Below are 8,271 nucleotides of genomic sequence, written 5' to 3'. Positions count from 1 at the left end.
CTCCCCCTCCTTCCTCTCTACCCCTCTCCCCTCCTCTCTCTCCCCCTCCTTCCTCTCTACCCCTCTCCCCTCCTCTCTCTCCCCCCCTTCCTCTCTATCCCTCTCCCCCTCTCTCTCCCCCTCCTCTCTACCCCTCTCCCCTCCTCTCTCTCCCCTTCCTCTCTACCCCTCTCCCCTCCTCTCTCTCTCTCCCCCTTCCTCTCTACCCCTCTCCCCTCCTCCCTCTCCCCCTTCCTCTCTACCCCTCTCCCCTCCTCTCTCTCCCCTTTCCTCTCTACCCCTCTTCCCCTCCTCTCTCTCCCCCCTTCCTCTCTACCCTTCTCCCCTCCTCTCTCTCCCCCTCCTTCCTCTCTACCCCTCTCCCCTCCTCTCTCTCCCCCCTTCCTCTCTACCCCTCTCCCCTCCTCTCTCTCCCCCTCCTTCCTCTCTACCCCCTCTCTCCCCTCCTCTCTCTCCCCTTCCTCTCTACCCCTCTCCCTCTCTCCCCCTCCTTCCTCTCTACCCCTCTCCCCTCCTCTCTCTCCCCCCTTCCTCTCTACCCCTCTCCCCTCCTCTCTCTCCCCCTCCTTCCTCTCTACCCCTCTCCCCTCCTCTCTCTCCTCCCTTCCTCTCTACCCCTCTCCCCTCCTCTCTCTCCCCTCCTTCCTCTCTACCCCTCTCCCCTCCTCTCTCTCCCCCTCCTTCCTCTCTACCCCTCTCCCCTCCTCTCTCTCCCCCCTCCTTCCTCTCTACCCCTCTCCCCCCTCTCTTCCCCCTCCTTCCTCTCTACCCCTCTCCCCTCCTCTCTCTCCCCCTTCCTCTCTACCCCTCTCCCCTCCTCTCTCTCCCCCTCCTTCCACTCTACCCCTCTCCCCTCCTCTCTCCCCCTCCTTCCTCTCTACCCCTCTCCCCTCCTCTCTCTCCCCCTCCTTCCACTCTACCCCTCTCCCCTCCTCTCTCTCCCCGCTCCTTCCTCTCTACCCCTCTCCCCTCCTCTCTCTCCCCGCTCCTTCCTCTCTACCCCTCTCCCCTCCTCTCTTTCCCCTCCTTCCTCTCTACCCCTCTCCCCTCCTCTCTTTCCCCCTCCTCTTTCTCTCTACCCCTCTCCCCTCCTCTCTCTCCCCCCTCCTTCCTCTCTACCCCTCTCCCCTCCTCTTTCTCCCCTCCTTCCTCTCTAGCCCTCTCCCCTCCTCACTCTCCCCCCTTCCTCTCTACCCCTCTCCCCTCCTCTCTCTCTCCCCTCCTTCCTCTCTACCCCTCTCCCCTCCTCTCTCTCCCCCTCCATGGCCCCCTCTCCCCTCCTGTCTCTCCCTCTCCCTGCCCCCCACTTCCCTCCTCTCTCTCCCCCTTCCTCTATACCCCTCTCCCCTCCTCTCTCTCCCCCTTCCTCTCTGCCCCTCTCCCCTCCTCTCTCTCCCCCTCCTTCCTCTCTACCCCTCTCCCCTCCTCTATCTCCCCCCTTCCTTTCTACCCCTCTCCCCTCCTCTCTCTCCCCCTCCTTCCTCTCTACCCCTCTCCCCTCCTCTATCTCCCCCCTTCCTCTCTACCCCTCTCCCCTCCTCTTTCTCCCCCTCCTCCCCTCTCTACCCCTCTCCCCTCCTCTCTTTCCCCCTCCTTCCTCTCTACCCGTCTCCCCTCTCTCCCCGCTCCTTCCTCTCTACCCCTATCCCCTCCTCTCTTTCCCCCTCCTTCCTCTCTACCCCTCTCCCCTTCTCGCTCTCCCCCCTTCCTCTCTACCCCTCTCCCCTCCTCTCTCTCTCCCTCCCTGCCCCACTCTCAACCCCCTCTCCCCTCTCTCCCCCTCCTTCCTCTCTACCCCTCTCCCCTCCTCTCTCTCCCCCCTTCCTCTCTACCCCTCTCCCCTCCTCTCTCGCCCCCTCCTTCCTCTCTACACCTCTCCCCTCCTCTCTCTCCCCGCTCCTTCCTCTCTACCCCTCTCCCCTCCTCTCTTTCCCCCTCCTTCCTCTCTATCCCTCTCCCCTCCTCTCTTTCCCCTCCTTCCTCTCTACCCCTCTCCCCTCCTATCTCTCCCCCTCCCTGCCCCCCTATCAACCCCCTCTCCCCTCCTCTTCTCCCCCTCCCTGGCCCCCTCTCCCCTCCTCTCTCTCCCCGCTCCTTCCTCTCTACCCCTCCTCTCTCAACCTCCTCCCGCTCCCCCTCTCCCCTCCTCTCTCTCCCCCTCCCTGCCCCCCTCTCAACCCCCTCTCCCCTCCTCTCTCTCCCCCTCCCTGGCCCCCTCTCCCCCTCTCCCCTACCTGCCCCCCTCTCTCAATCCCTCTCCCCTCCTCTCTCTCCCCAATCCTTCCTCTCTACCCCTCCTCTCTAACCTCCTCCCGCTCCCCCTCTCCCCTCTCCCCTCCTCTCTCTCCCCCTCCCTGTCCCCTTCTCTCAACCCCCTCCCACTCCCCCTCTCCCCTCCTCTCTCTCTTCCCTCGTTCCTCTCTACCCCTCCTCTTTCAACCTCCTCCCGCTCCCCCTCTCTACTCTCCCCTCCTCTCTCTCCCCCTCCCTGCCCCCCTCTCTCAACCCCCTCTCCCCTCGTCTATCTCTCCCTCCCCGCTCCCTTCTCTCAACCCTCTCCCACTCCCCCTCTCCCCTCCTTTCTCTCTCCCCCTCCTTCCTCTCTTCCCTTTCTCTCTCAACCTCCTCCCGCTCCCCTCTCCCCTCTCCCCTCCTCTCTCAACCTTCTCCTGCTCCCCCTCTCCCTCCCTCTCTCCCCCTCGCCTCCTCTCTCTCTCTCACCCCTCCTCTCTCCCTCCCCTCCTCTCTCTCCCCACCCCCTCATCTTTCTCCCCACCCCCTCTCTCACCCCTCTCTCTCCCCCTCCCCTCCTCTCTCTCCCCTCCCCTCCTCTCTCTCCCCATCCCCTCCTCTTTCTCCCCACCCCCTCTCTCACCCCTCTCTCCCCCCTCCCCTCCTCTCTCCCCTCCCCTCCTCTCTCCCCCTCCCCTCCTCTCTCTCCCCTCCCCTCCTCTCTCTCCCCACCCCCTCCTCTTTCTCGCCACCCCCTCTCTCTCCCCCTCCCCTCCTCTCTCTCCCCATTCCTCTCTACCCCTCTCCCCCTCGTTCCTCTCTACCCCTCTCCCCTCCTCTCTACCCCTCTCCCCTTCCTCTCTACCCCTCTCCCCTTCCTCTCTACCCCTCTCCCCTCCTCTCTACCCCTCTCCCCTCCTCTCTACCCCTTCCCCTTCCTCTCTACCCCTCTCCTCTCCCCTCTACCCCTCCCCCCTTCCTCTCTCCCCCTCTCCCCTCCTCTCTACCCCTCCCCCCTTCCTCTCTACCCCTCTCCCCACCTCTCTCTCCTCCTTCCTCTCTACCCCTCTCCCCTCCTCTCTCTCCCCGCTCCTTCCTCTCTACCCCTCTCCCCTCCTCTCTTTCCCCCTCCTTCCTCTCTACCCCTCTCCCCTCCTCTCTTTCCCCCTCCTTTCTCTCTACCCCTCTCCCCTCCTCTCTCTCCCCCTCCTTCCTCTCTACCCCTCTCCCCTCCTCTCTCTCCCCCCTCCTTCCTCTCTACCCCTCTCCCCTCCTCTCTCTCCCCCTCCTTCCACTCTACCCATCTTCCCTCTCTCTCTCCCCCTCCTTCCTCTCTACCCCTCTCCCCTCCTCTCTCTCCCCCTCCTTCCACTCTACCCCTCTCCCCTCCTCTCTCTCCCCGCTCCTTCCTCTCTACCCCTCTCCCCTCCTCTCTCTCCCCCTTCCTCTCTACCCCTCTCCCCTCCTCTCTACCCCTCTCCCCTCCTCTCTCTCTCCCCCCTTCCTCTCTACCCCTCTCCCCTCCTCTCTCTCCCCCTTCCTCTCTACCCCTCTCCCCTCCTCCCTCTCCCCCTTCCTCTCTACCCCTCTCCCCTCCTCTCTCTCCTCCCTTCCTCTCTACCCCTCTCCCCTCCTCTCTCTCCCCCTCCTCCCTCTCTACCCCTCTCCCCTCCTCTCTTTCCCCCTCCTTCCTCTCTACCCCTCTCCCCTTCTCTCTCTCCCCCCTTCCTCTCTACCCCTCTCCCCTCCTCTCTCTCTCCCTCCCTGCCCCACTCTCAACCCCCTCTCCCCTCCCTCTCCCCCTCCTTCCTCTCTACCCCTCTCCCCTCCTCTCTCTCCCCGCTCCTTCCTCTCTACCCCTCTCCCCTCCTCTGTTTCCCCCTCCTTCCTCTCCATCCCTCTCCCCTCCTCTCTTTCCCCCTCCTTCCTCTCTACCCCTCTCCCCTCCTCTCTCTCCCCCTCCCTGCCCCCCTATCAACCCCCTCTCCCCTCCTCTTCTCCCCCTCCCTGGCCCCCTCTCCCCTCCTCTCTCTCCCCGCTCCTTCCTCTCTACCCCTCCTCTCTCAACCTCCTCCCGCTCCCCCTCTCCCCTCCTCTCTCTCCCCCTCCCTGCCCCCCTCTCAACCCCCTCTCCCCTCCTCTCTCTCCCCCTCCCTGCCCCCCACTCCTCTCCTCTCTCTCCCCCTCCCTGGCCCCCTCTCCCCCTCTCCCCTACCTGCCCCCCTCTCTCAATCCCTCTCCCCTCCTCTCTCTCCCCAATCCTTCCTCTCTACCCCTCCTGTCTCAACCTCCTCCCGCTCCCCCTCTCCCCTCTCCCCTCCTCTCTCTCCCCCTCCCTGTCCCCTTCTCTCAACCCCCTCCCACTCCCCCTCTCCCCTCCTCTCTCTCTTCCCTCGTTCCTCTCTACCCCTCCTCTTTCAACCTCCTCCCGCTCCCCCTCTCTACTCTCCCCTCCTCTCTCTCTCCCCCTCCCTGCCCCCCTCTCTCAACCCCCTCTCCCCTCGTCTATCTCTCCCTCCCCGCTCCCTTCTCTCAACCCTCTCCCACTCCCCCTCTCCCCTCCTTTCTCTCTCCCCCTCCTTCCTCTCTTCCCCTTCTCTCTCAACCTCCTCCCGCTCCCCTCTCCCCTCTCCCCTCCTCTCTCAACCTTCTCCTGCTCCCCCTCTCCCTCCCTCTCTCCCCCTCGCCTCCTCTCTCTCTCTCACCCCTCCTCTCTCCCTCCCCTCCTCTCTCTCCCCACCCCCTCATCTTTCTCCCCACCCCCTCTCTCACCCCTCTCTCTCCCCCTCCCCTCCTCTCTCTCCCCTCCCCTCCTCTCTCTCCCCACCCCCTCCTCTTTCTCCCCACCCCCTCTCTCACCCCTCTCTCTCCCCCTCCCCTCCTCTCTCTCCCCTCCCCTCCTCTCTCCCCCTCCCCTCCTCTCTCTCCCCTCCCCTCCTCTCTCTCCCCACCCCCTCCTCTTTCTCCCCACCCCCTCTCTCACCCCTCTCTCTCCCCCTCCCCTCCTCTCTCTCCCCATTCCTCTCTACCCCTCTCCCCCTCGTTCCTCTCTACCCCTCTCCCCTCCTCTCTACCCCTCTCCCCTTCCTCTCTACCCCTCTCCCCTTCCTCTCTACCCCTCTCCCCTCCTCTCTACCCCTCCCCCTTCCTCTCTACCCCTCTCCTCTCCCCTCTACCCCTCCCCCCTTCCTCTCTACCACTCTCCCCTCCTCTCTACCCCTCCCCCTTCCTCTCTACCCCTCTCCCCACCTCTCTCTCCCCCTTCCTCTCTACCCCTCTCCCCTCCTCTCTCTCCCCGCTCCTTCCTCTCTACCCCTCTCCCCTCTTCTCTTTCCCCCTCCTTCCTCTCTACCCCTCTCCCCTCTTCTCTTTCCCCCTCCTTCCTCTCTACCCCTCTCCCCTCCTCTCTTTCCCCCTCCTTTCTCTCTACCCCTCTCCCCTCCTCTCTCTCCCCCTCCTTCCTCTCTACCCCTCTCCCCTCCTCTCTCTCCCCCTCCTTCCTCTCTACCCCTCTCCCCTCCTCTCTCTCCCCCTCCTTCCACTCTACCCCTCTTCCCTCCTCTCTCTCCCCGCTCCTTCCTCTCTACCCCTCTCCCCTCCTCTCTCTCCACGCTCCTTCCTCTCTACTCCTCTCCCCTCCTCTCTACCCCTCTCCCCTCCTCTCTCTCCCCCCTTCCTTCCTATCCCTCTCCCCCCTCTCTCTGCCCCTCCTCTCTAACCCGCTCCCCTCCTCTCTCTCCCCTTCCTCTCTACCCCTCTCCCCTCCTCTCTACCCCTCTCCCCTCCTCTCTCTCTCCCCCCTTCCTCTCTACCCCTCTCCCCTCCTCTCTCTCCCCCTCCTCTCTACCCCTCTCCCCTCCTCCCTCTCCCCCTTCCTCTCTACCCCTCTCCCCTCCTCTCTCTCCCCTTCCTCTCTACCCCTCTCCCCTCCTCTCTCTCCCCCCTTCCTCCTCTCTACCCCTCTCCCTCCCTCTCTCTCCCCCTCCTTCCTCTCTACCCCTCTCCCCTCCTCTCTCTCCCCCTTCCTCTCTACCCCTCTCCCCTCCTCTCTCTCCCCTTCCTCTCTACCCCTCTCCCCTCTCTCCCCCTCCTTCCTCTCTACCCCTCTCCCCTCCTCTCTTTCCCCCTCCTTCCTCTCCATCCCTCTCCCCTCCTCTCTTTCCCCCTCCTTCCTCTCTACCCCTCTCCCCTCCTCTCTCTCCCCCTCCCTGCCCTCCTATCAACCCCCTCTCCCCTCCTCTTCTCCCCCTCCCTGGCCCCCTCTCCCCTCCTCTCTCTCCCCGCTCCTTCCTCTCTACCCCTCCTCTCTCAACCTCCTCCCGCTCCCCCTCTCCCCTCCTCTCTCTCCCCCTCCCTGCCCCCCTCTCAACCCCCTCTCCCCTCCTCTCTCTCCCCCTCCCTGGCCCCCTCTCCCCCTCTCCCCTACCTGCCCCCCTCTCTCAATCCCTCTCCCCTCCTCTCTCTCCCCAATCCTTCCTCTCTACCCCTCCTCTCTCAACCTCCTCCCGCTCCCCTCTCCCCTCTCCCCTCCTCTCTCTCCCCCTCCCTGTCCCCTTCTCTCAACCCCCTCCCACTCCCCCTCTCCCCTCCTCTCTCTCTTCCCTCGTTCCTCTCTACCCCTCCTCTTTCAACCTCCTCCCGCTCCCCCTCTCTACTCTCCCCTCCTCTCTCTCCCCCTCCCTGCCCCCCTCTCTCAACCCCCTCTCCCCTCGTCTATCTCTCCCTCCCCGCTCCCTTCTCTCAACCCTCTCCCACTCCCCCTCTCCCCTCCTTTCTCTCTCCCCCTCCTTCCTCTCTTCCCCTTCTCTCTCAACCTCCTCCCGCTCCCCTCTCCCCTCTCCCCTCCTCTCTCAACCTTCTCCTGCTCCCCCTCTCCCCTCCCTCTCTCCCCCTCGCCTCCTCTCTCTCTCACCCCTCCTCTCTCCCTCCCCTCCTCTCTCTCCCCACCCCCTCATCTTTCTCCCCACCCCCTCTCTCACCCCTCTCTCTCCCCCTCCCCTCCTCTCTCTCCCCTCCCCTCCTCTCTCTCCCCTCCCCTCCTCTCTCTCCCCACCCCCTCCTCTTTCTCCCCACCCCCTCTCTCACCCCTCTCTCTCCCCCTCCCCTCCTCTCTCTCCCCTCCCCTCCTCTCTCCCCCTCCCCTCCTCTCTCTCCCCTCCCCTCCTCTCTCTCCCCACCCCCTCCTCTTTCTCCCCACCCCCTCTCTCACCCCTCTCTCTCCCCCTCCACTCCTCTCTCTCCCCATTCCTCTCTACCCCTCTCCCCCTCGTTCCTCTCTACCCCTCTCCCCTCCTCTCTACCCCTCTCCCCTTCCTCTCTACCCCTCTCCCCTTCCTCTCTACCCCTCTCCCCTCCTCTCTACCCCTCCCCCTTCCTCTCTACCCCTCTCCTCTCCCCTCTACCCCTCCCCCCTTCCTCTCTACCACTCTCCCCTCCTCTCTACCCCTCCCCCTTCCTCTCTACCCCTCTCCCCACCTCTCTCTCCCCCTTCCTCTCTACCCCTCTCCCCTCCTCTCTCTCCCCGCTCCTTCCTCTCTACCCCTCTCCCCTCCTCTCTTCCCCCTCCTTCCTCTCTACCCCTCTCCCCTCCTCTCTTTCCCCCTCCTTTCTCTCTACCCCTCTCCCCTCCTCTCTCTCCCCCTCCTTCCTCTCTACCCCTCTCCCCTCCTCTCTCTCCCCTCCTTCCTCTCTACCCCTCTCCCCTCCTTCTCTCTCCCCCTCCTTCCACTCTACCCATCTTCCGTCCTCTCTCTCCCCGCTCCTTCCTCTCTACCCCTCTCCCCTCCTCTCTCTCCACGCTCCTTCCTCTCTACTCCTCTCCCCTCCTCTCTACCCCTCTCCCCTCCTCTCTCTCCCCCCCTTCCTTCCTATCCCTCTCCCCCCTCTCTCTCCCCCTCCTCTCTACCCCTCTCCCCTCCTCTCTCTCCCCTTCCTCTCTACCCCTCTCCCCTCCTCTCTACCCCTCTCCCCTCCTCTCTCTCTCCCCCCTTCCTCTCTACCCCTCTCCCCTCCTCTCTCTCCCCCTCCTCTCTAACCCTC

The sequence above is a fragment of the Mobula hypostoma genome, chromosome 2 (assembly GCF_963921235.1).
Source record: "Mobula hypostoma chromosome 2, sMobHyp1.1, whole genome shotgun sequence".
NCBI lineage: Eukaryota > Metazoa > Chordata > Chondrichthyes > Myliobatiformes > Myliobatidae > Mobula > Mobula hypostoma.
The sequence above is the reverse complement of the archived record's forward strand: the minus strand, read 5'-3'. Positions refer to the sequence as shown.